This window comes from Ambystoma mexicanum, chromosome 6q (genome assembly GCF_040938575.1).
Source record: "Ambystoma mexicanum isolate Mex_15411 chromosome 6q, UKY_AmexF1_1, whole genome shotgun sequence".
In the NCBI taxonomy this organism is placed as follows: domain Eukaryota; kingdom Metazoa; phylum Chordata; class Amphibia; order Caudata; family Ambystomatidae; genus Ambystoma; species Ambystoma mexicanum.
Genome location: NC_090937.1, coordinates 1605963975 through 1605991938, shown reverse-complemented (window position 1 = coordinate 1605991938; position 27964 = coordinate 1605963975). Strand labels below are relative to the sequence as shown.

General features: G+C 45.2%; 1 protein-coding gene across 3 annotated transcripts in view; it reads right to left on the bottom strand.

The window, feature by feature from the left end:
• LOC138516894 (PC-esterase domain-containing protein 1A-like) overlaps positions 1-27554 on the bottom strand; it is a 582917-nt gene extending 555363 nt beyond the window's left edge. For 2 of the 3 annotated variants that reach the window (XM_069632347.1, XM_069632348.1), the window contains exon 1: positions 27432-27554. The gene's annotated coding sequence lies outside the window, so the exon portion shown is untranslated. The remainder of the gene's footprint in view (positions 1-27431) is intronic. The other variant, XM_069632349.1, reaches the window with a different exon arrangement.
• Positions 27555-27964: the final 410 nt, after the last annotated feature.

Sequence of the window (27964 nt, the reverse complement as noted above, 5' to 3'; positions counted from 1 at the left end):
CAGTGAGTTTTAAAACATTAGTGCAGAGCATACGGGAAACACTGGAGATTATTTTAGTCAAAATAGAAGAAGGACTCCCTTAGCCAATGCACATCTTGTCTAGCAAAAGCATGGTGGCCACCTTATGTGACAGAGGTAGTGCTTTTGACTCTTATATGCAGCTTTTCTACACAAGACACATCAACAGTACCCCTTGTGCATCGAATATTTTGAATTGTGCTCGAGTATCCTCTGTTTTGGGGATTCCATGCATTTTTGAAAACACAGTATCTGACATTTCAAATCTAATGTCATATAGATGCTCGACTTGCCACAAAATTATAAACAGCCACATAGACATTTAAAGGTTTTTGACACAGTTCTACCAAACAAGTGCACAATGCACTAACAGGGTTATGGGCCACCCAGCCCCAATGTGCGATTAACGCCTAGTGGCTTCATTGATCAGCATAGCATTGACTTTCTCAGAAACCTTTCATGCAATGCATATTGCACCAATGGCTATGTTGGTTAATGATCAAGTTGTCCCATCTTTGGCTTACAATCGGCAGCACAGTTCTTATACTACGCAGTACATTGGGATCCTATGATATGTGGGTAGCAAGATAATGCATACTAAAAAGGCAGTCATTCTGATAGTGTGGCTGTCTTCATTGCTCTCCAATTAATAAGGTGCATAGTGCAAAAGGCAACAAGCGCCAAACTTTTTCCAATTTAGCAGTATGATATTATTCGTAAATAATGCATTGGAATCCTTACGTGCCAACATGTCGATAGACCACATCATGCAGTGGCAACAATTATGGTAATTCCATAAGGTGCATAGTGCAAATAACGACAAGCGCCAAATCTATATATTCTTGCCTAGCACTCCCACACAGGCCTTTGCCACTTAGATTGGAGGCCTCTGCACTCTGTCTCTACATTAGCCCCTTTGAACTTAGAGAAAATAATTGAGAAAGCCCTGAAGGTAAGAGCAGAATGCAGGGCCAGCTGTGCTTTCATTGCACAGGGCAACTTAAAAAGCTAGCTTTGCTACACAAGTGCAAATTTAATTAGCAAACATACAAAATTGCATAACAAATTGATATGCGACACTGGTTATTTTATGCCTTGGGAGAGCAACAGTGAATGGGAGAGACACAATATGAGAATGACTGTAAGTGTTGGAGAGAGCTCTTAGGAGGAACGGGAAGTGGCAATGGATAGCAACCCGAAGATGGAGTGCCAAGGGTAGCAGTGTCTCGCACATGGAATAAACAGTCAGAATACAGGGCAGTGGCAGTATAATGGGGTCTCCCGCAGCACCGCATCTCAAAAGCACATTTATTCTGGGATTTCTGTTTCCTTACAGTACTCAGTTTCTATGATCTGATAGCCAGAGAAGCTCTGGGGCACAACGGAACGGCAATGAGATGTTTCAAGTACCAGCACCTCACTTTGCCCCTTAGATGCATTATGCCCACCTAGCCGGACTATCAGTGCTGCAGTGTTTGATTTGCAACTTCTTTATCTTGGATTGTTTTCTTCCCCTTTCACTGCCCCTCCACTTAACACCCATTCTTATAATAATCTGGACATGATTCTATGAAGAGCCTGGATTTTTCACCATGGGTTTACCTGGAACACTATGAACTTAAGAAGCGTTATCTACACAAGTGCTGCACGTCCCATCAACAAAATTGGGAATCGGAGATACGTTTTTGAGCCTCACATGCCCACTTTAGTAACCCCACGACGTCATGCCTTTCCACCCCACCCACGCCAATTACTTAGTGACCAATGTGCAGAACAGGGACTGCGGGCCCCCCTGCACGTGCCCCGCTGCACAGGCCAAATTTGCAAATTCAACTCACTGACCTGTACCCTAGTAACGGGCCCACTCCATAAATTGGTCCCTGTGATGAATCCATTGACATCCTCACTACTTTCCCCAAGGTAGTCACTCGAAATGTGGCCAGGGGACAGCAGCCGCTACCCGATCCCGACCATGTGAGGGAGGACCACCTCGTGGAGGCCACCCTCAGGGAAAAGGGAGGACTTCTGTTGGGAAAAGTCACAAAGCCCCAGGCCTCCTTGGGACGTTTCCTTCATTCCTTAGGCCTTAATGGTTTATTGCACCACTCCTCATCGATCTACTCCGCCCTGGAGATAAGGGGTGTATTGGTCACTTTTAGACCAGAAAAATAGGCAAATACTCAAAGAGAAGGATACGTTGACAGCTGACAATGCAACAAAAAGCTAACAAGTTAGTTCAGAAAAGAACTGGCTAAAATAAACATGGAGCAACAGGGCCAGTTCTCGTTTCACTGGTGCAGCAGAAGGGTTCCCAGTGTCAAGGGTAATGAAACCAGGAGGGTACACTCATGTACCACCCAATCAGCAGTGGGATACGGTGCAGATGATTTGTAAACGTGCAGCAACAGCCAGGGGTTGTGCAGACAGGTGGAGTAAACGGTTACATGAGTTCATATCAACCAGAGAGTGGATATTACACACAAGGATTGGGAATGGGGTATAGGGACATGGGACCGCGGTTTAGAGGACAGTGTTTTGCATGTGGAAATGTTGTCATTTTACATGAATATGCCCACTAATAGAACAATCAGGACAACAACAGCAACCTTAAGCAGCACCACAGCAAGTACAGGTGATGCTGCAGCAGCAATTACAGATGCAACCCACACAACCACAGGGTATATCCACCCAGGGACAATTTAAGTGCAGGGTGGGACGGTGGAAGGAGACCCAAGTACAGCAAGCATACTGCAAGCATAAGCAAAAGTATAAGAAGGGGGTCACACTACTGGGACAGAACACTGTACCCAATACACCGGAGTGGTAGTGGTGGGCGGTAATCTCTTCACATCATCTGCCAATACATTTTTTCCAAGTAGGAGTGCGAGTGTGTCCTGCCCTAGCAGTAACTGAGGAGGAACCAGAGGTAGCAGTTCGGATAGGACAGAGGCAATGTTCCTTTCTTATAGACACTGGAGCAACCAGATCATGCATAAAGGAAGAAGGATTTCCATTATCTAACAGATGTTTGGCCACCCAGGGCTTTTTGGGGACAAAAGATTTTCCTTCGACAATAAGGTCACAGAATATTGTACCACCACTACTGTATTCAAAAGATACCCTTAACATTCTGGGTATGTACTTATTCAGCAAATTGAATGCCACTATTTATTTTTCAGAGAAAGGGATGGTGTGCTCCACACCCGGAATGTACCCAGCTAGGGTGACAGTCTTAATCACAGCATACTATGCCCACAGCACGATGAGAGGGATACCCACACACTGAGGTGTTTCTGTATGGAGTGCACGTGTTGTTGGGATGGTTACCAGGAATTGGCGAATGGTGTTTCGGCTGTCCAATGTGTTTTTGTTCAAGCCACTGTGTCCCTCCTCCGTCAGTGCAGGCCCACACATACAGCTTTACCGAGAGGAAGTAGTGGTATGGAAGGACATGATCATACTGGTTGCCACTGATGAAGACGAAATGGAAGACGAAATGGAATGGTGTTCAATATTATGCATTGAGCCCACAATGCCTTAAGGAGTGACACAGAATTGATTGCAATAAAAGACCATGAGGAAGGAGAGGTAGAGGTTGAATTGAGCATACCTTGTCCAGTACACATAAAAGAATGGGCAGTTTCCCAGATGGCTCATAACAAACAAGAATACAAAACATTTGCAGGATGATTTGGAAAGAAGTGCCAAAACACTTATGGACAACAAGACCCCTATAATGTAGGAATACTAAAACGGAGCTCGGGGAGTTCATCAAATTAAAAGAGCACTAGTACTATAAGTCACTAGTTGTCAAGAGTAAAGCAGTGCCCCTTTCAGGAAGCAGTGCCCCTTTCAGGAAGCAGATGAGGGCATTCATGAGACAGGCATAATACAGGAAAGCACATCACCTTGCTACACTGTTATCTATCCTAACAAGAAAGCCAAAGGAGGGGTGCAGTGTTTATACAGGATGTATGCCCTCTTAACAATATTGTCGGGGGGAGGATAGCTCAGAGGCAACGTGCGTGCCTTGGAAGCAAGACAACGCGTAGCAACAGGTTCGAACCACGGGACCGCACTTAGAAACCTCTGGGTATTAAGCGTGTTATAAATAACCAACTATAATTGAGGCAGAGTATCCATTGGTCCAAAATCCTGTGATTCATTGTAGCATTCCAGCAGAGGCCCACATTTTTTACATTTTGTTTCCATTGCACTACACCCAGACTCCATGCATCTCACTGCATTTACTTATCGCGGTACCAGATTCGAACACTGTAGAATGCCACAGTTACGATGTGCTACTGTATGCCAATGACATGGCCTTGATTGACCACACAGAGAGGACTCCAACCAAGCCTGCTCTATGCAGATGAGGAACATGGCCTGGAACTGAATTTAACCAAGACGAAGCTAGTGGAGTTGGGAAAAAGCAAATTGAGCTTTGTAAGTTCAATAAATGTTACATGATAGCAGAAGAATCATATCATTATCTATGCATTTTGTTCCATGGTAATGGGTGATGGTCATATCACATTACAATGATGGCCAAGAGGATTCAGTCATGTATTAGGGGTCTATTAGGACTATCACAGATTACAAGAGAAAGGTTTGGACACATTCTTAAGCATAATGGAGGCCAAAGTCCATTCATCTGCATTATATGATAGCTCAATATGGGGATACGCAGACTAGACGCAGCCCAAAAAGCTTTTTTAAAGGAAAGCAACTGGCCTCAAGTAAACCACGAGATGCTTTAAGGTCGGAGCTGGGGATGCGTAGTATTGCAGTCCTCACTATAAGAAGGTTTTTGGAGTCTTGTCAAAACGAATAGATTTAATATTAAGAAATCCAACTGGTTAAATGCAGTTGCCGAAATAGGCATGTCACCAGCACAGAAGAAGTGCTTGTGGTTTAAATATGGTAATATTCTGTAGAGGCAATGGGACATTGACCACGGCGAAGTTAACCTAGACATATTCAAGGGAGTTTTCAAAGATAAGGCGGCATGGCTAGACTATGCAAGTATGTGGAAGCTAATTGGTGGTTTATCATTGATGATATTCGTTGTCACAAGTTCACTGATGGGAGCCTTCTAAACACTTTTAGATCCCCGGAGCACAGGAAGCTAATTTTAGTGATCCATTTAACTGGATTACATCTACTGGCAAGAAGTAACTGGCTGAGGAGCCACCATCTTAGAAGACAATGGCTCAGAAAGCATTTTATTAGTAATGGAATTAGGGATTCCAGGCAAGCAATGTGCCCATTTATGTATTTTAATTACATGGATTTTTTATTTGATGTTTGTATATTCACAAAAGCGGTTTAAAAAGAGCTATGAAGTTCTTTTTAGAACATTTTATTGGAGTTTTAAATGGGGCAAGGTTTTAAATTGTAATACTGTTGATATGGTTTTTAATGTTGTAATATTTATTAATGGTTTATGCTGAATAACTTTATTCTTCTTTGTCGTGCCTAATCCTGCATCTATTTTAGCTTACATTCCTGCAAAACAATGCATTTGACAGTAAAACAACTGTTCGGCATCCATTTCTAATACTGTACATTAGTGGTAGGAAATACAAAGTTGCAAGTTACTTGCCATGCATTAAACGTCCCTCGCCCTCATGTAAACATCGTTTCACATGCCCATAGTCAATTCTCACAGGTAAAAGGCTGGCTGAGGGTTCAAACTGAGGCCTGCTGTCTCAGTCATTATGATATTAAATTTGCATATTAATTACAGGGGTATGGAAATATGTTTTTTTCAAATGTTATGGAGATCTTGATTCGCTGAAATTCAACAGGAGGGTAGCACATTCACAGAGTCCAAAAACTAGAGCACTAGTAATGAGGACTGCAACAAACAATGTGGTAAAACACGTGAAATGCAGGCCAACAAGCTCTTATAGGCCTAGGCATGAGCTAGACTACTTGAAGTAGCCTTCTAACATATCCCAATCAAAACACGCTTCATGTAAAATATATGTACGATATTCATGTGGGACTAGAAAATCATAACAATGCTTTTCCAGCTAACAACAAGGACACGTGAAAGACTAGTTTATACCCAATCTCTAATTTACTGAGCAAAAGGGGTAGGGGTGCTTTGAGATAGTTGTTACGTGTAGTGGCAAGGAACAGTTTTTTTTTTATTTACTTGTTTGTAATCAAAACAAAATTTGATTTTTACAAGAAAACGTCTCTCAAGAGGAAAGGAGAAAGGAAGACAGCAGAGCCCAACAGAGATTGTAGGAGGGGACGTTGTTATGGAGTACCAAGAGAGGTTGCACTCTCCGTTGCTAATTTAAGAGCTGCCTCCAAAACCTTTACCGCTGCCGTGGACCATTTCGTCTTTTCGCCTGCGACCAAACGGTACCACCATGTCTCCTCCTCGCGAAGCGTTGCGCAATGCATTAGAGGTAGTAGAAAAGCTTCACGCAGGTATGCCGTTTTATCGCAGTTCAGTAGTAGATGCTTTACAGTTTCCACCTCTTGCGTTTCTGGACATAGTCTGCATGTTTTGGAAGTGGATTTTGTCCGAATAGCTTTAATTTCTTGGGTTAACAGGAGGTTGAGCCTTATTCTCATGAAATGTTTCTGGAGCCTTTTTTCTGGAAATTTTATACAGTAGTTTAAAGGTCTATTAAGCTGGTTTGTAGTCGGTGGTAAGTGTGTGAGCAATTTGTTTGCCATCACTGCCTCGCATGTTTGGATCCAGTCCTCCTGAGCTATTTTCCTTTTTATCTTGGCGGGGTTGTAGATTAAGTCTTCAGATGTACAGGCTAAGTCCGCCAGGATTTTTTGAAGTTTTTGCTCCCATTTGTTCAGCGCTTTACATTTACCTTGGATAAGTTCCTTTCGGATTGCTTTGAACAGTGGTAGGGCGTCTGGAGAGATGATTTTGCACAGAAGTCTTAATTGGCTTTGTTTAACAGAAGCTTTTATTGATAAGAGGCCGAGCTCGCGCCCGATAGCTGAGATTGATGTCGATTTCGGGAGGCCCAAAACTGCTTTCCACAGATAGCCTTCCAGTTTCGGCCAAATTGTATCTTGGATGTTTAAAGCTGCATCCATTGCGTAGGTTATTGATAGAACCACCTTTTGTTTATAAAACTTGATCGCTGGTAAGAGCGAAAATTTCCCATATTTCCGGTCTACAAGCTTGGTCTGAGTGGTCAGTGTTTTTATTTTTGACCACAGGGCCAAATGAATAGCCTTTTCTGAGCGTGTTGCGTCAAACATGATTCCTAAGTATTTTATACTAGAGACAATCTCTATCTTCTTATTGTTCAAGAACCAGTGACTTGCAGCTGAACACTTTTTTCCCCCATGATCAAGATTTTTGATTTATTGGTGTTTATTTCCAAATTATTGTCTTCAATGTATTTGGCCAAGTTGTTAAGTTGGCGTTGAAGTCCAATTTGGGTCTGATCTATGAGGATTAAATCGTCCGCATAGAGAAGTCTAGATATAGCAGTGTCTCCTACTTTAGGCGGAAAAGCTCTTATTGCCAGTTGAGTGTGTTGATAGTCTCCCAAAAAGGCTATAAAGAGGGCCGGTGCGAGTGGGCACCCCTGCTTCACGCCACGTTCTGACGGAAATTGCTCTGACATCAGGCCTTGTTTGTTGAGCCGAACTCGTAGCTTTGTATCTGTGTGCAGGGAAATTACAGGTCCTAGAATTTCACCCAGGCAGTTCCACTTTAGTAGCTTTGTCCAGAGTTTATGACGCCCAATTCTATCAAATGCCTGTGTCAAATCTACAAATGCGATGAAAACTTTTCATGCACCATTCTTTACTTTTTCCTTTATGATATTTAATATCATAATGTTGATACTTGTGCTCGCGTTTTTAACAAAGCCCGTTTGAAGTTCGTCAAGGCATGGAGCTGTCTTGCCCATCTGTGAAATCTGGCTAGAAGAAGAGTTGCGAAAAATGTTCCCATAATGTCCAAAAGGGCTGTAGGCCTATAGTTTGATGGATTATCTCTACTTCCCTTTTTGAAAATAGGCACTATAAGTGCTTCTGTCCAAGTTTTAGGGATCTGTTTCTTGGCCTGGCATTGGTTAAAAATTTTGCAGATTAGGAAGGACCATTCTTTAGGATGTTGTTTTAGGTCCATATTGGTGAGACCATCAGGGCCCGGTGCCCTGGATATTTTCAATTTTAGTATCGTGGTCAAAAGCTCTTCTTGATCTGTGAGATCAACCCATGGTGTCGCCATAGGGAAAGTGATTTCTTAAGTTGTTTTAGGCAGTGGAGCAAATTGGGCTTAAAAAAAGGAAGTCCAAGTCAGATCTGGTATCACATTTGCTAGTTGGCTAGCTGACTCGATGCTTTTGTTTTTGATCAGTGCCCAAAAGTATTTTGAATTTTTAGACATTAGGGTTTTCAGCATTTTTTCCGCGTCATTCTGATACATTGTTGCTTTATGATGTTTCAGCCATGTTTTGTATGATTTTGCAGCCGCGATGGCGGTTTCTTGTTTGTTTGTTGTTATCAGAAACTTTGGCCAGACGTCTCAGTTTGCGGACTACTCTTCTTTTCATCACCACTTGTAGGTCGTATTCATGGGTCTTGTATTCTGTCGATGGAACTTGGTTTCTTTGTTTTTTCCTATACTTCACGAATAATGGGAGATAATCTGGCCTAGTCTGTTAGCTATGCTGTTGACATCTGTCTCGTCGAATTTCCGGGAGATATCCCTGATGTTTGCTGCTGAGAGATGGATTCGGGAGGAGTTTCGGGAAACCTCCAACTCAAAAGGATAGAATTCTTTCAGAGTGTTTGCTGACGCGAAGTTCATTGACAGCAAATTGTGGTCACTGGCTTTGGTTCGGTAGACTTCGTAGAAATCAATAGATGAAAGAAGGGAGTGTGAAACGAAAATATAATCCAGTGTGGCTGAGGTGTCCAGACGTTCGTTCCCAAGTTGGAATCATTGGAAGACGACCACGCAGAGCTGCCACGTTATGGAAATTTCTGGAGTCCATGAGGGTCGACCATACTTCACCGCGTTCTTGGGATGCCGCAATTGAAGTTTTTTCGTGAGTTGGTCGCACCTCGCGTTTAAGTCTCCACAGATAAGGATGTGATCAGTAGCCAGGTCGATAGTAAATTTATCTAGGGTGCCGACGACGGCGTTGCAGAACTCTGTGTTGGTTGTTCTTTGCGGGTTCCCATAGACGTTTATGATGGCTAAACTGGATTTTGTTTTCTTTCGTGAAGAATTTTCTATTTGGGTCCATTCTGTTTGTAGTGCCAGAATACCATAGGATTCCGTTACCTTTTCTTTTTTAATAGAGATGCCTGATGCCAGTTTGACTGCGGTCAAAAGACCGGACGATGGTCTGCCAAACAGGCCCTTACTTGCCGGTGAGATGTGTGTCGTACCCGTCGATCGTTGGTAGATCCGTCAGCCAGGTCACTTGGAGGCAGATGATGTCGAACTGGGCCAGGTGAAATGCGTTTGATTTAGTTAGATGTTCATGACCTCTCGTGTTCCATGAGCACAAAGATGTTTCTTTTCGGTTAGAGGTATTTTGAAATTCTTTAGATGTGTTGTCTGTTGGCGTTGATGCAGCATTTCGTTGTTATGTTTGAGCATTTGGGTTGAGCACCTTTTTTAGCCCTCTCCATGGGCCAACGGGTTCACGTTTTTTGTTATGGGTCCAATCAGCGCTTTGCTCAGTCAGAGAATTGAGCCTTCGCTTGTTCACCCATCTGTCGTTCTTTCTTATATATTCTGAGCGATTAGACCTCTTAAAGTTTACGTTGTTGTTTTTGGAAGTTTGATTTGTTTGAAAGGAATCTCCCCGGCTTTCCATATACCTCCTGTTCGTGTCATCTCTTTTCTTTATAGTCTGAACCTCTACACCCGCTGGATGGGCCGGATAGTTTTCTATTGATCTACTTGTGGCGTGTATGCTTGTATCAGGTGATAGCTGTGTAGTAATTTCCTCAAAGTCAAACCCCATTTCCTTCAAGGTTAGAATCGCGTCGGGTTTAAGTTTGCTGCTTGCTGCCTTTGTGACGTGGAGATACGCCTTTGCCTTCTTGTGCCTGTGATAGGGTTCAATTAGCACCAGGTCTGCCGTATCCAGGGATTTCAGTTTTGGAATTTTGGCTAAGATCTGGAGGATGGTTTTCCTGTTAAGTATCACAAAGTTTTTTCCGGTCGCCAGTTGCTCCATCTTGAAGATTCGAGCTTGGGAAAGTCTCGAAGTCGTTATTGAGTCTGTTTGTGATGCGGCCTTGTTTTGCTCCTTTCTCGGCTTCTGCCTTTGTCTAGGGATTTCGATTTTGTCTGTGGCAAGGTTGTCGTTTTGGTGAACTTTCTTTCGCGGGTCCACAGGAGCTTTGGCTAATTCTTCACAGAAATTAGCCTCAAGGCACTGAGATTCAGGTGTAGCTGCAGGAAATTCTTTTGGCTTCTACTAGACAGCGGTGACACTTGGCGTATTGGTTGGCAGATCTTGGTTTGGGCTGGTATCATCTTGTGCGTCGAGGGCTTCTTCAGGATCCATGTGAGTTGTTAAATCCAAGAGTGATAAGTTTCCAGATAAATCAGCTAGAGATGCAGTAGAATTGTCCAGTTCAATTATTTCTTGTTCCCTTGATAGGTTTTAGGTTTTGGTCAATTGAACCTTCGGACGCCTTGGACGTTTTGAGCATTGGTGCTGTTTTGTTTAGAATTGGCAGAGTTGGCTTTGAAATGTTAAAAATTGTCGCTACTTTAAGTTGGTCTTTGGTTTTTTTCCCCCATGTTGGCGTTTTGAGTCAGAACGTTGGATCGCCTTGGAGGAAAAGGTGGTTACATTGACTGTTTTTTGCTCCTTTGCAATTGGCGGCGATCTTGATTTCTTTTGGGCCGTCGGGAGTGCTTCTTGTGAGGAGCAGACACTGAAATTGGCTTCAATTAAATTTTGAAGATGGGCGAATTTGGCATCCTGTTTTTCTTTCTCGACGTTTTGTTGGATTAGCGCTGTGATGAAGCCCTCAAGAAAGATCATTTTGGTGTTTATTGCGGCTGTTATAGTTAGCGAGTCTTTCATTGAGTCGTGGATTGACTCATATAGCTTAACAAAGGGGGCCAAACCCACCTTAATTGCTGAAATAATAGTGACAGGGTCCGGTTTTTTTGATGGAGTCTTTGTTCACTGTCCCGAAATTGGTAGGTCTCTCATTCCTGAGGGGAGGTTGAGATATTATATTGGAGGCCACTTTGGGATAGAGGTCTTCTGAGTGGGGAGTCACTATTGTTTATTCTTTGCTCCAACTGGGCCGAAACTGGTTGGGCCTGGGTTGATAGGTGCGGACTTCTCTGGTTACGTCCATTTGTAATTAAGACGTTGATTGACGGAGTAAGTAGCTCATTTCCAAGTCCTGGCTTCTCTGGGCAGAACAATGGAACGTCGTCATCAAGCAGGTTGGTTTGAGGGAGGGGAGTACCTCGAAAGATGGATTTTGGGTGTTGTTCCTCTCCTTCCTTGGAGCTGGAGTTCAGGTACTGGGTTAAGGTCCTGAGCACAGATGGTGGGCTCTGCGAGGGCTGGAGATAGTCGCTGTGTATTTTCCCCTTGTTTTAAGACTGAGGGGATTAAGGGTGTTTCGGATGTGGCATCTAATAGTTCGGCATCTGAGAGTTCAATCTCAGAATCCAATTTCCTTTTTGCTTGTTTAAAGAAAAAAAGTCTCAGTGAGTGAGCCGTCAACGGGTTTTGCAAAAATGGCTTACCAGAATCACCCTTTTGTACTATGGCTCTAGGCCCTTTTCTGTGATGTTGACGGTCTTGATTCAGGAGTTCTCCCTCTTCCTTGAGAGTCTTTTTTGTTAATGCTCTTTTTTTTTTTAACAGTGCGGGGACTATGTCTCTTTTTGTCATGCATGCTGGACGCTACGCTCGTAGGACAGCGAGACCGTTCTACTCCAAATGAAGGCTATTCGATACGTTACTGGGAAAACGACGTTTACACTTTTCACGTCGCTAACTTCACGTGACTTTTGCTTCGTCACGTGAACTACGGTATTACGTATTTAAGCAGCGTAGAAACTTCACTCGCTGCTTCTGATCGTCTCTATTGGCGTTGTGTAGCTGAACCTCTGATCTACATCCTGGCATAATCCTACAGCTACTTTTGGGCCTTCGATAGCGTGTGTTCCGCCACACGCTGATTCCTGGAGCTATCCCTTCGCGTGATAATGCACACGCGTTCTCGGTCTTCAACTGCGGCTGGCCAAGGCTGCGTGAATCCGGCCCGCGTGTAAAATCCACACGCGCTCTTTGTCTTCACACGCAGCTGGCCAAGGCTGCGTGAATCCTGCTCGCGTGTAAAATCCACACGCGCTCTTCGTCTTCAAGTGCGGCTGGCCAAGGCTGCGCGAATCCTGCCCGCGTGTAGAATCCACACGCGCTCTTCGTCTTCAAGTGCGGCTGGCCAAGGCTGCGCGAATCCTGCCCGCGTGTAAATCCACACGCGCACGTTGTCTTCACACGCGGCTGGCCCAGGCTGCGCGAATCCTGCCCGCGTGTAAAATCCACACGCGCTCTTCGTCTTCAAGTGCGGCTGGCCAAGGCTGCGCGAATCCTGCCCGCGTGTAAATCCACACGCGTACGTTGTCTTCACACGCGGCTGGCCAAGGCTGCGTGAATCCTGCCCGCGTGTAGAATCCACACGCGCTCTTCGTCTTCAAGTGCGGCTGGCCAAGGCTGCGCGAATCCTGCCCGCGTGTAAATCCACACGCGCACGTTGTCTTCACACGCGGCTGGCCCAGGCTGCGCGAATCCTGCCCGCGTGTAAATCCACACGCTCACGTTGTCTTCAAACGCTATTTTCTTCTAACTCCTGCATCTGTGGAATTAACAGAAGGATTGATCCCTAAAGTGGGAAGGAAGCCTTTCAAGGATCATTGGAAGTGACTTTGAACTGAACTTTGGACGCTATCCTGTGGTGAATTCAACCCGTATCTAGCGTGAGCCTCGTTCCGTTCGGGATAAGTCTCCCTTACTAATTTTCCCTTCCCTGTCATTTTGTTCTTCATTTCAAATCCATCAAGAGACTTCTGGATTGTTCTACCCAGAGATACAGGTCAGTGTGATCATTCCTGTCATTATCTAATTCATCATACACAGATTGGAGCAGTTATTCATGATACTTTAATTTGTCCTAGGCTGGATTACTATACCTTACCCACGCCCTTTCCAGTGATCCATCGCTCTGCCTGTTTTATCAGCCAGAGGGTTGTATCATTTGGAAGGTCTTTGTTGACTTCACGACTATCAAGTCGGGTGAACAGGGATCCGGAAGACCCTACCTCCTGTATCCTTTTGAGTATTGTATCCTTTTCAGTTGATACTTTGGTACATTTCTGACACTTTTTTTGTCGAATTAAATCATTTGTAGAAGCGTTCAATGGGCTACGGATTGTTTCTCCATCCAGATTCGGTGTGTTATTTTGAAAGGACTGTGGTGGGTCTTCTGCACCAGCAGAGGGCACCTCTGTTAAGGTACTGTGCTTCTGTAATAGCTTTTCCGTCAGAGCAGGGCAAAGCTCCGCCAGTTGGTCAGGGCGAGGCACCTTTTCCCTCGATTCCGGTGCCTTACACGGGTCTAGATTCTGGTCCCTGAATTCGTCCGCCCCGGCCACAACTTGTGGGTAAATGCACGGAATAATACCGGGTCCCCCCCCCACTGAGGCGTCGCTGACCCCCAAGCTGAGGTCGGCCACACGGCGTCCTTCAACACCGTTTGGTCCCATCTCACTCGCCGCAGCGGCAGCTTGCGGGCCAGGAGCGAGCAGCGGTGGGGAGATTTGAGTGGTAAGGATCTCTTCCGCCAACACCTCGGCCGATGACAGCCGTTGCGGCGGAGAAGAATCTACAGGTAAGCTTCCGTCTGCAATTGAGGATGAGGGCACTGTTACAGTTGTTTGTTTCAGGGCCCTGGAGGGGGTTGGAGGCGATGGTGAGTCGGATGTCCAAGGCTTTGATGGAGAGACGGGGACATCTTCCCCACTGGAAACCTCGTAGCTCTCCTCTCCTTCCTCCTCCGTGTCCTACGAACTTGTAGTATTGTACCCCACGAGGCCAGGCGTCCACTCAGAGTGAGTGGGGCACAGTTGTGCCGAGACAGTGAGTGTTGTTTTCAGTCCTGGTAGGCAAGGGCTAAGGTGGATTTTGTCGTTATTCTCCACGCTGCCCCTCAGGTTTGGTTTTGAGTTTTTGTGCATTTCTTTTCGGTTTTGCACTTGCACGAATCTGTTTCTCATCACTCTGCCCGAAGGACTTTTATTCGGGATGTGCGAAGCAGATGCATCCTTTGGGGGGGGAATTATCACTGAGTGAGTGTATTTTTTTGTTGAGAAGTTGCATAGTTTTTTGGTCCCCGCGCAAGTCCATGTCTCCTCACCTAGGCCCCTCTGCTGCCTGGTAGAGCCTACTTGCAACTATTTACGATCCAGTTGATGGACCACGTACAGACCGCGCCAAACAGCCGCTTAACAGTCTATGGGCTTGTCCCCGCCGGGCTTAACGCCGCGAGGGTGACTCGAGCGCAGTCTTATGGACGGCAGCAGGCAAGTGACAGCACACGTTGACCCCACAAGCTCCGCCTCCTCCAGGAAGCAGTTGGGGAGTCAGCAAGAGCCTGCCTGGCTCGGAGTGCAGGATGTTGAAAAATAATATACTGTAGTAGCGTTCTCAAAGGCGCTCCTTCACAAAAGCAGGATATGTGAAGTTACATTTTCAAAGGGTGAAATATTTCAGACTACAAGCGACTAGCCTGGAATAAAAATCCCTCACCTGCATGAATGCCAGCTAGAGACACACACACACACACACACACACACACACACCTGAGAGAACGGATTCATAAACATACCTACTTGACACTAGCTCTAGAGATTTTGAGTAACGGAGGCTTCTAGAGATACAGGAACTAACAGATCTTAAAGGTTGGACGGTAATTCATAGGGTCACCTCTGTCCCCCTTCTTAAATATCAGAATTACCACAGACCGCTTCCAGGAAGGGGGCATAGGTCCGTGTCACCCATTAATGGTCATTGAAAAGGCTAAAACATATAGGTGATTGTTCTTAAGAATTTGAAAAGAATGTTTGTATTGTGCGGTAGAAGAACAGTATTTAAGTTCCATTCATTGCACAGGCCTCTATGATGTGTCTTTGCAATGGAACAAAGTTACATTTCGTCAGAGTCCCTGTGAAGGCATAAGACTGTGCAGTAATATACATACAGTAACTTTTTTCATGTTTAGCTCGTGAGGAGGCATTCATCCTACAGCGTTTCGCTCTTTAGAGACTGCAACGGTGAGCCGGTAACTAACGGTTCATGGACAGTGGAACCACCATGCTCCTGAGAAGAGAAGTGGGTGTGTAAAGAAGTAACTTGAAGTTATGTTGAATATTTACAACAGTGGAAGGTGAAGGTAACCGCATAGAAGCGTGCTCATTCTGTTTGTTAAAAGTTAAAATGACAGCTGTTGTTGAAGTGGAAGGGCACATAGAGGTGCAGTTTGCCATATGGTCAGCTGAGTGCAACCTCTAACGCTGATGAATTACATCAGCCGGGTATGGAAACATACCCAAGAGTTTCATATGTAGCGATATTACCATATTTTATTATGTGCACCTCCTATTATTGTTAGAGGCTATTCATTACCTCCTCTTTATCCAGTGGTAGCCTGGCATAGACAGGTTGAACTGCATGTCATCAAATGTCGAGGTTTGATTAGGTTGTGGCATTAGCACTACAGGTTTAGAACTGTGGGGAAGACATTATAGACAAGGTTAAAGTTTTCATTTCAGGCTACATTTTGCAGGTAGCTGCAGTTGCTAAAAGATTGTAAAATACAGTTTCAGGCTATGGATGGGTCAAACCTCTTTATACAGGGGCAAAAGAGGCAGAGGTCCCACATGGGTGGGCTCAAGCAAAGTAGTGCGTGCCAAGTCGGTTTTCCAAAACTTAGAAACACATCAGGAGTTTTTATATTGCAATGTTGCCCATCAGTCAGATCAATTCATTGTAATGCTTATGTTCACTATAGTGTATACAGTTTGGGTATTCACTAGAATACAACTTCTGTAGCATTATTCATCTTTTTGTGGGCAATTAATTAAAATGCTATTTGTTGTGGGAGCGACAACGGTTCTGACGATTAATAGGTGCGTCAAGTATTTGTTACTGAAATCATGTGTTCATATCGTTAGATCACAGCACCAAATGCTGGCAAGATGACTACCTTTCCTATATTTGCCAATTTACCCAACTTACATGCATCACATTGTACTAGCTACAAAAACAAACAGGCCTTCAGTATGGTGCCCTTCTAGAGCTCTGCTCTTCTGACGAGGGTTGCAAAAAAAAGGGTGGTAACCCCCTATGAAGAACAAAAGTGTAAGTCAAGGACAGGGAGGGCATACGGTGGGAGATGAAGTAGACAAATATGAGCCCAGGCAAAGTTTTTGCTGCAGATGTTTGTGAAGAGGTCTTTTAAAAAATAAAAAAAAGGAAAGGAGTGCTTAAAGGTCACTAGAGTGCTTTAAAATGGACCAGAGTAACATGGCTACTTCAAATAACTTTTGGCATAGAAACGGGACTCTGAGTGCTTCCGGTGCCAAACCGGTGTAGAGTCCTGGAGTGGGCGCAGCATCGACTGGTTCCAATGTCGTGGTGCAGTTTAATGATGGCTTGCAAATCGAAGGGGCTGTGGATGACCAGCAAGGTCAGGTTGGCTGTCTCGATTAGGACAGCCTACAGAGAGCACTTGCTCTTGCGACTATCCACCCTGAAGAGGAACCATTGGTGGAGCAGAGATGGGAAACAAGCAGTTCATATTTTCGGTGGATTCTGGTACAACTACAATCATGTATTGTGGAAGGCAACTTTCCACTATCCGGAAAATATCTTCACATGCTGGGGTTCTCTGGGGCGATTTCCAAGGTTCCATACACTGAGGAGTTGGACGTGAAGATGGGAGGGAAGGTAGCACAGGCGCCCTACTATACTGCGAGAGTTCCAGAGTTAATTTACTGGGCAGGGACATGCTCAGTAAGTTAAACATGACTATATCCTTTACAGATCATGGAGTATGTTCTACGCCTCGGATGCGCGCTGTGAGGGCGATGATCCACACGATGGCAAGGGAGGCGGTGATCCACGGGATTCCCATAGACCAGACATGTTTATTCAAGGTAACACAGGGCTTGTGAAGGCGTTTCCCCAGATTGCCAAACAGTTTTTGCGAGTGCCCACTGATTTCATCTTTCATCCAGGGTTTGGTAGTGTCGGACAGATGCATTGTCCTATTAGGAATGGATAGGTACAGCTGTGAGTGGCACGCAGTGCTCTGTGTAGACCGAACTGTGCCGCTAAAGGAGGTGACGGATAATGATTGAGAACAACAAAAAGGTGAAATACTGGGCATGTGCATCCCTTGAGACATAATGATACAGTACCCAAAAGGGCAGTGTCCCGTAACAGCAGTAGTAACTCCATTCCCATTGTTCTAAGAAAATGTACGGCACGTGCCCCGCAGTTGTGGACTACAAAACCACATGACGTAGGGAGAGTTTCCAGTGTTTCCAAATCCTGCAATGATTTTATGCAGCATCCCCAAGGAGGCTACATATTTCACTGTGGTGCATTTGAAAAAGGCATTTTTCTCAATTCCACTCCATCCAGAGTCTAGGTACCTTCATTTACGCAGGGTCAGATGAGGTTCGAGCATTCTAGATTACCTCAAGGGTGCTGTGAGAGCCTGAGCATAGTTAACAGAAAACTGCACGCCGATTTAGAGAAAATTCAGGTGCCCGGCACGATTATCCAGTACGTGGACGATCTGCTAGCGTGTTATAATGAACAGTATTGTCGAAGAAACTCTGTTTTTACTAGAACATTACCAGCTTGTTAGGGGTACAAGGTTAAGAAGGACAAATTGCAATATTGTAAGCAGGAAGTAATTTATTTGGGGCAGTTCATATCATTGAATAGGAAAAAAAAAGTACCCGATAGGCCAGCATTGAAAGGCACCACCCCCAGAGCCGCCTTAGCTAACGAGATGCAGAGGTTCCTGGGCTTGTACAATTACTGCACGGCCTGGATCCTAAGGGAAGCACAGAATACAAAGGACCACAAGTTATTGTGGAAGGCAGAAATTATTAGACAATTTGAAAGAAGTCATCACTTCGGTACATGTACTGGCTACACCAGACTATACACATGAATTCTATTTGTTGTCACATTTTGATGGTCAGTTTATGACAGCAGTGTTGACAGAGGAGCACAAGTGGCCATAAGCCATTGGCCTATTATAGTGATACTCTGGATGCAGTGATACAAGGGCAGTTCGCTTGAGAACAAGCATTAGCAGCCACAGCCTTTCCTATAAATAAAACCCCTTGCGATCACAATGGGGTGTTCAGTAACAATGTATGCAGAACATTCTCCATTTGCTATTCTAGAATGGTCGAAGTCCACCCTGTATATAAAATGATCATCTCAAAACCCCACATTCACATTGTTAGGCATAAGACGGTGAATCATGCCACCTTTTTAACAGACATGCCTATGGCAGTGGACTTGGCACACGACTGTCACATAAGAGGGTGAGGAGGAGGACACTCTGAAAGCCAAGGATTGTGCACCGACAGAGGGTGTGGTAATTTTTGTTGACAGGTCGTCCACAATTGATCAGTAGGAAGGACAGAGACAGACCTGGACAGTAGTGGTACGACTTGCGGGAGGGAATTACATGACTGTCATGAAAAGGTTGCCTACGTCGTAAGGGCGTCAGGTTACCATATATTCCGACTCAGTGTACATTACAACAACGTTACATGCCGGTCCCTCCCATTGAAAGAGGAGGGGGTTTCGGAGGGCAGACTGGTCCACAGTGCAGCACACATCACTATTAGAGATGCTGATAGAAACGTTATCACAACCATCTGTTGTGGCGGTGGTCAAATGCGCCACCCATACTCACAGGACAGACGAAATTGCAAGGGGGAACCGAGTATGTTGTAGTTGCCCCACCGACATACGAGCATCCAGTGCCTTATACTGCACTGCCCATCTCCCAGATTATTGAGCTACAAGGAAGAGCGACTGGCTGGGAAAAGGAGCTATAGTCACAGAGAGGATGTAAGCAGTCTCCGACAGATCTGTTATGGAGACAGGAGAGTTTGGGGAAGACGGCGATTCCCCAGGAATTGCTAGCAGTAGAATTTGAACAATTGCATGACCTGTCACATAGTTTGAAACAACACATAGCCGCAGACATAAAGGAGCACTGGTTCACACCAAATATTCAGGAGAGCATCATTGGTATGGTCATCCGCTGCACCACCTGTCAACTTTATAGCACAGGGATGGCACTACGGAGATTAAAGGGGCACTTGGCCCCGCCGTATTGGGCCATTCCGGGAGTTACATATAGATACACATATAGACTACGCTGATATAGGGGAGCGTTGCAATGGATCTAGGTACCTCTGTGATGGTCCGTCCCTTTTCAAGGTGGGAGGAAGCATGGCCATGTGCACAGATGCCAAATGTGCTGCAAGGTTTCACGCACAGGGGAGTGTGCAAGGTTTTGGGATCAGATAATGGCACACATTTCTTCAATGCATTATTCCAACATGTTACAGCACTGCTTGGTATCAAGCATCAGATGTGTTCGATTATCACCCACAGGCCAATGGCATTGTGGAGAGAATAAATGGCCTCCTTAAGAGCAAATTATCCAAATTGTGCACCAAACTGAAGAAAATCTGGGTGGATTGTCTGCCCCTGGCCCTCTTCATTCTACGTACGCAGCCAAGTAAAAACGATCATCTGTCACCTCACGAGGTGGTCACTGGACGGCGCATGTATACCCGTGTCCCCTGTCAGGAGGGGTTCTGATGCGCATAGGACTGCAGACGTGTAAGGAGAGGAATTCAGTGAATATTTGACGACACTAACTCGGGCCATTAAATGTGCCTCCCAACAGATTGACCCTCCCAGGATTGCAACTACAGAGACGCCCAATGCTGCAGACAATGGGGACAGATCCTGAGCACATAACGACTAGACCACTGCTGCCAGGGGATTAAGTCTATGTTCACAACTTCATGCGTCCTTGGAACAATCCTTGGTTTCAAGGACCGTACAAGGTCCTGGTGGTGCATCAGTTGCATTGAGAACAGGGTTAACAGTACCTGTACCCCAAGCACCTTACCGGCCTGTTCAGAGGAGACAGGGGCATGGTGGCACGTCCGAGGGGCTGGCCAAGGATCAGATATTAGCGCTGCACCCCTCTCTCTCCCCAGTTTTTTTCTTTTGTACAGTGAACGTCTTGTATGTCTCCACCTTTTTTCATTGTCTTGTGTGTCTGTGCTTCTATTTCAGGAGAGAAGATGGACACAACTAATGTACATAGCTTGTTAAGTAGGGACCCGAGGCGTAGAGACACAAATTAGAGACACTGGACATATGTATATAATTGCGCGTCAGCTATTGCCAGAGGAGTATGTATAATATTGCTGATACTTCTGGGAGTGTATTATAGGGCAAGGTCCTATAAAAGGGGAGGAATGGGGGGGGGGTAGGATTGTATATTATCCAAATGGAACGAAACATGTAAATGGTAATAACACAAATCTAATTACATAAATTTTAGTACTAATGTGAATACAAATAATAATAAGGGTAACAGATTCAATGACTCCAATATGCACATTTCGCCTGTGAAGGAAGCAGAGAACAAGTACATTGTTTACAAGTAGGGAGTCGTCTACCGCTATGGAACGGTATAATGGTATTTCTGACAGTATTACTAAAGGATGCCGTCCCGGAGAATGTGTATAGAAGAATGAAAAGAGAAGTACGATGAAAGTATGACGCATATCAAGCGTTGGGTTTTGATGCAAGAGGATTCAGGATGATGAATATCCTCAAATTCATAGTACTCGATATGAGTGGCGTGGGGAGAAATGCTGTAAATGGGAGCCATTGTGTGTTCACTGATCCCACACACGTCAGGGGCTTCCAAGGTGTTAGTGCCACAAGCAGTCCCAATTATAGAGGCACAATGCCTGGTTCATCTTGCACTGCAAAACAAATGTTCCAGGCACACAGTGTGGAATTGCAAATGATTTAAAGTGTTCCGACGACGAAAGAAACATCAAGTGTGTGGATTTACGTTATCTGATTGTGAAGGGGCGGAAATATGTCATTAACTGGCAGGACAGCACACTACTTTGCTTGGCAAAAGGACTGATAACATAGCAAGGATAGAATAGCACGATTGGTCAACTTATGTGCACAAATCTTTACAGAGCATATCACAAAGCTGACATGGATTGTAATGATGGAAAAGCCTGTGAAAGTGCACAAGGAAGAAGAATATAAGCTATGTTCCCACAGCAAGGGTACAGTCTTTGTTGGCACAAGTAAACATTGTAATAAAACTCTTGATTGCAGACACGAAGAAAGGAACAGCAGCACTGATGGATTACTACTGGATCTGTAGTTGATAAGCTTACTTGCACCTCCCAGCTTCACGGAGGGGCTGTTCGCTCGCCACATTGCATTCAGCACTATTGGCCATCACAGAAGAGCACCTGCAGGGGGTTGGGGAGTTCTGCATGCAGAGGGGCCAACTAGTTTCCCCACAGTACAACCTGAAGATAAGAGTTTGGCACCCACACAAGAGCCTCACATCCAGCTAGGAAAAGGACAATTCCAGCAAACGCAGAGAATGAAACGGTCAAAATTACATTTCTAAAGACTCTTCAACTTTGCTTGCTGAAATACCACAAGAGTATTGGCTTTTCAACTCAGCATAATCCTTTGCTTCTCGAGTACTCCTTCCAGGGGTACAGGTGGCAGCCAATGGCAAATGGCTGCAAATAGTGCAGTGGGAACTGGTCCAGCTCGCAAACGACACAGAATTGGTTCAACGTGATCAAGGTTGAGTTACGAGCACAAAGACTTATGACAATGTGCTCGATATGTTGACAGCAATGGAGGGTGGGGTTTACAAATAATTTGGTGATTCATGTTGCACGTTCGTCCCTCCAGAAGATGCAGAAAATGCATAATCATCCCACATCACTGCAGCGGTCCATGGCCTAGGTGTGTGTATGAAGAAAGAGGGAGGAATACAGGACAATGATTGGCTAGGCAACTTTCAACTTGTCCCCATCACGGCTAGGAGCAATCGTGAAGATGTTAATGCCCAACATTGTATTCATCCTGATCATTTTCTGCACGTGTCAGCTGGTTCTTCCATGCTGTGCTACTGTGGCACCTGATAGCGCAAGAATTATATATCAATTGGGGGTTCAAAAGCACCTCATGAAATAAAAAACATTGACAGGGTGGCCCAAAGTATGAAATGTGTCCCATCCCGTATGGAGATAAAGTTGATCCTTTATACAACTGTCATTATCCCAAACCCCTGATCCAGAAAATTACACAGGTTTGGGAGGACCTGGCGGGGAAGGAGGGTTGCATTTACATGACTTGTTGTGAAAGGGACGCTTTACCGTCCAGCAGGACCCCATGCTCACATCAATTATAGCGTATTGATATGGTGTGGCCCAAGGCACGGTAGGCATCACTATTTGGCGTATATATTAATATTCCTAGGTAGACGATGCAGGCACTAGGCCCAAATCCACAAAGCAACGGAAATCTCCAGTCATGCCCGAGCTCCCATGAGGGCAGTTTGCAGCCCCACTTGCCACACGGGTTGTTCATTGTTCTTGAAAGTTTTGCCAAGATGTGTCTTTCACCCAAGAGGAATGTGGCCTACAAGGCCACGATCAGTGGCCAGCACCCAGTGTGCATGTTATCTCACTTTAGCCAAAGCGTGACCCAGCCCATTCCCGAGTGACGAGTTATAGACCATATAAACCCTAAGATCCCCGAATTCCATGGCACCAGGTGCCCTTTGACCATCAGCCCCCAAGTAACATGTCCTGAAATGTTCAAAGACGATGGACAGGGTGTGTCGTTGAAGCGATAATCGCGATTTGTATTGTGAGGTGCTGGGAGGGATAAATTATAGTTCAAAATGAGGGCGGAGATCTTTGAGCCAGATGGCACGGAGGGAGTGAGTGAAATGTGCATGTGAGAAGGTTACGAGTGCCTGGGAACCTCCTGTGTGTCCGTTTTGAAGCCTGCCAAGTGCACAGTGCGAGTGATAAACAAGCTGCATACTAGGGGTATAATTAATTTGTTGTCTGACCTTCCATGCGAGAAGATGAGCCCCCCCCAGCGCCCACGTGATAGAAGATGGACGGAATGGGCTGGGACCAATGTCATTCCATATGGATAAAGGCAGCACTGGTATAGGGTGCATCTAAACAGCCGCGCCGGTTCACACCATATGTATTGCGTCATGATGGTTTTTCCTTTAAATATTACTACCCCTCTTTGGCAGAAGAGTTCTTTGCTGTTGCTCTCATCTGCGTATGAGATTAAACTTATCCTTACAAGATCAACTGGGGCCTTTCTTCCCTAGCGGGTTGTATTGTCTCTGGTGCAAGCGTTTATGGGCTTACTTTCACTTATTAGACTAGACTGAACATGTTAGTGGTTGTTGATACAACCAGGTCAGACAGCACACCCCAGGCCTTGTAATGAAAGCCACAGCCAAGCAGACCAATTACACCAAATGCTTGAGAATGCATAACCGCATAATCTCAAAAGCCACAAGGTCAAAACCAGACATGGTAAATATTTGGATATTTATAACTGCCATTAAGCAGCTGTATTTTCAAATGATTTGCTCATCTCTGTCGCATAGCCTCCGGACTCCACAATACAAGTGCAAGAGAAAATAAAATGCAAGTGTCTGCTGTGTCAGGGTTGAAAATCAAAGCCCTCAAAGCTGAACTCATGAGCTTAGACCCTTTAAAGGAAATGCAGTACATTTTATCAGGAACTGTAGACTAAGTAGCCCAAGAAACTAGTAAAATACCTAGGGTCGAATTATCTAATAGGATCACAGAATTGTACATACCAAACTAGCCAACGATATTTGAGGCCATCAAGGTAGCACCAATCAGGTGAAGAAAAGACAATGGGCCTCATTACGAGGTTGGCTGTAAAACCCGCCGTAGGGGGCCCGTAACACTGTTACCAACAACTGACATCCTGGTGCTACCGGAATATTACAGGCAGCGGCAGTACGGTTATTTCCCATTCCTATGGAGTCCGGTGCCAGTGCTTCAGTGAAAACCATGCCGGTAGGGGCTTTATCTCCTGGCAGGGAATTCCTAAAAGTGGATGATGTACTTCTCTGAGAAGCAGTGGCTGGTATGAGTCTCTAGAAATTCATTTGGCTGTCAAGGCATTATAGACACCCCTCAGTCGACGTAATGCCACTGACTACTTCTGCACTGAAACACTTGTGTATAGGCGTGTTATAAATGCCATATCATATCATTAGAGGAGTGGGATTGAGAGGCGTCCAAGTGAGGCTTGTTGAGTTTTCCATCCCTTTTCTCACCTTTGTTTGGAAATCCTATATTTACTCCAGGTCTAGAACAGGGGAGTTTTGCCAAATGCACAACAGATGATTTATTTCTCAGAGAGATCTTTTTTAGAACAATTTCATAAAATCTTTCAGAGAGTGCAAAGAATAGTTTGGCTTACAGGGGAATGGAATAACTACAGCGCTGGTACTGGGTAATGCACAAGAAGATATGGGAATGGGAAAGGGAAATTAACAATATTATAATGTTTTAGAGGAATTGCAGGGAACGAGAAGGCTCATCCCAGGCCTATAATACAATTGAGGGAACTGAACTGCTAAAATTGAGGTAAATAACCATACAGGATTTGGAAAATAAGCGCAGGAGCAATGAGATTCCGTCTAGGATAGGGAAACTCATTCCTCCAGGGAAAGGGAAAAATCATTCCTCCATTTGCATACAACATAAGGAAATACATAGATGGTACTTAGATCCCAAGAAACTATAAAAAAAAGGTTACTGTATACAAGCAATGCTGGACTGGCTGCCGTATGATCGTCCACTTTCAACATTTATGGTGGTCCTCCCCAAAGAAACCAACTTTCACAAAAGAGGTCTTTGGATAGTGGTGCTGTTTGGCTTCCAGGCCAAAAACACTTAACCACTGTAAAACCTAAAGGGTAAGCTGATAACTTCTTCGCTGCCAGCAGCTAAATTTGTTGTTGCTGGATTTTGGTGCAAAAAGGACCCTTCATAAAATATAGACAATGATGGTAATGGAGAGATTGCAAGCGCACCAAGTGGCAAGACTCCAGCAAACCTTGATTTGCTTTCCATCTCAAAGGAATAGGGATCTTCCTTGCCCTTAAAGATTACAAGCTCTAACTTGAACAGATTTATGTTTTCACTGTATTTCGGTATAGGCTTTCATTTTAGTAACTGTTGGTCAGAGCTGTGTCAAGGAGGAAAATTGATGCATTTGGCCGATTTTACGTTGGGGAGGGTGGAGGGAGGGGGAAATGGGAACAAGTGGATTAAATATGTTCAACTTATGTACAACATGAAGATTTGAATGGGAAAGTGTTCCAAAAAAAGGTATTTTTTGAGAAAAAGTCAGCAGTCAAATGCCTGAAATGGCACCATCTGGTAAAATAGAAGAGAGGTAGTTTACTAGATGGGCAAGGGGGTGCGTGCAGCAGGACACGGAGCAGAGGGTGAATCCATTTTCTATGGGACTGATGTGGAGGGAGGGAGGAGAAGTTGTCCAAGAAAGAAATGGTGTTTGCAGCATTCCATGGGGGTGCACGGATGTGAGGGGGAAATAGCACTAGGTGGGGGCATGTGTACAGCATTCTAACACGGAGTCTGCAGCATTCTAATGCATGCACCATTGAGCAAGCAATTAGGGGGGTGGGCTGTATTCCTAGGAAATAAATTGCAAGGGAGCATTACAGGTAGAAGATAGAAGGGTAGGAGAATGTGATGGGGTGCATGCCACAACAGAGCCGAGTGTTTTGGTGTTGTCTCATCCTAATATGTTGTCAGTAAAGCGAACATTACATTGATGCATTCACAACCACTACAAGGATTTTACTTTACCTAACCACGTGTAAATACATTCACGATGCAACATATGGTGTTCATCAGGGATTCAAGGCGAGCAGGGTTAGCCTGCAATTCACACGATTCTTGCTCACAGTCTTTGCTCAAACAGAGCAGCAAACACCTCATGTATTGGCTGCCAGCATTTTACTAGGGTGAGTTGTGTCCATAAATCTAAACTCACGCGTTTGGCGGGCGACACCCACCTTGCAATTAGTTCAATGCCCAACTAAGCATCTCACATGCTCGTACACTTCAATGGGCTCTCACCCACCTAAATCAGGTGCTTTCACACGCCCTGGAGGAATACAAGATTGAGAGCTGTGTGTGACAAATGAAACGAACACCAATACCTTTGAATATGAAGTGGTCAGAAGGGTTTCAAACTTGTGTCACTATCACACATGGCTAAAAACGTAATGCTGCAAGTTACTACACAAGCAGAAAAAGTCACTTGTCCACTCAATTCTACAGATACAGGACACCGTTTCTCACGTACCTAGTCAATTCTTGCTAGCCAGCAGCTAGTGGGAGCAAACATTATGCATGCAGAACCAGAGACATTTGTCAAAAAAGGTTTCATTCTTATGTCAAGAAGACGTTAGACTTTATGCAAAGTAGCCCGCATGCCACATTTGGGCTGTTAGTCCCTCCACCTTTCGTATTGGGGGATTTATGTACAAAATCAGGGTGCATTGCTCTGTGATTCTGTATATTCTGGTTGCATGAATTATTTTTAGGCAGCATTTGGGTTACATTCCGAGTGATGTATTTACAGTGCGAGTTTACAAACGTAGAGATTTATATATTTACACTGTGCACACAAGACCTCCCCAGACCCGACATAAACGGTAGCAGGATCTCATGATGCAAGGTTTGGATCAGGACCACGTCCACCAGCACTATGCACTTTACAAACATACAGGATTAATGTATAACTTAGGTGCAGATAATGAATCGGCGAGATCGAGCAGCCCGAGCCGGAGATAAAGCGTGGGTGGATCCAGGGTACGGGGCTCGCTGTGGATGCACATTTTGGGGTAAAGTTGGGGAGCATTGGTGGGGAAGCGAGAGCAATGTTTCTGGAGGTCAAGGGGCGTTTGGCCGCCATGCTCTACTTATTATGCTGACTTCTAAAGCTGCAGCCTACAGAGGTGTCCTTGAATCTGGAAAAGGAAGAGGGGACTGGGGACTGGGCGCTGGGCGTGGGGGGTTGCTCGGAAGTTTCTGGAAGTCCAGCGCTCGGGGTCTCCGGCCCTGCGCAACGCGGGCGTAATGGATAAAAGCGAGCGTGAGGGCGGCGTGGGGGTCAGAGGTTACGTACGCGTGGAGCGGCTTGCAGGCCGGTGCCCGGCTCTCTCGGCTCTCAGGGCACTGCGCGGAGCGGAGGACCCCTTCCTTCCCTTTGGGAGACTTTTCAAAGTGTATCATTCAAAAAGGCGGCTCCGCGCGCTCCGATGGCCGCGCCCGTGTACGAGGACGCGCAAAGGCGCGCCCCGCCCCCGCTGCTGGGCGGCAGGAACTCGGCGCCACGCCCTTGCACTGCGCGGAGCCGGGAGCGACAACAGCACGTGCGCGCCGCTTCCAGTACTGCCAGCAGTGAGACCGGTGCAACCGGCACGCCGGCCCTGCATCACGCAACAAAAACAGGAGCCTGTGTGATTGCACGCATGCCAACATTTTGCAGCAGCTGGGAGGGAGAGTGCAATTTCCCCATTCGAATGCATTTCGATTACAGTTATTTTAGAAGGGAGGGAATACAAAATAGCAACATTTTTGCTAACAAAAACAGGAGTCTCCCGCTTAAATCGGGAGAGTTGGCATTTATGCAATTGATTCTACCAATCATATGTTATT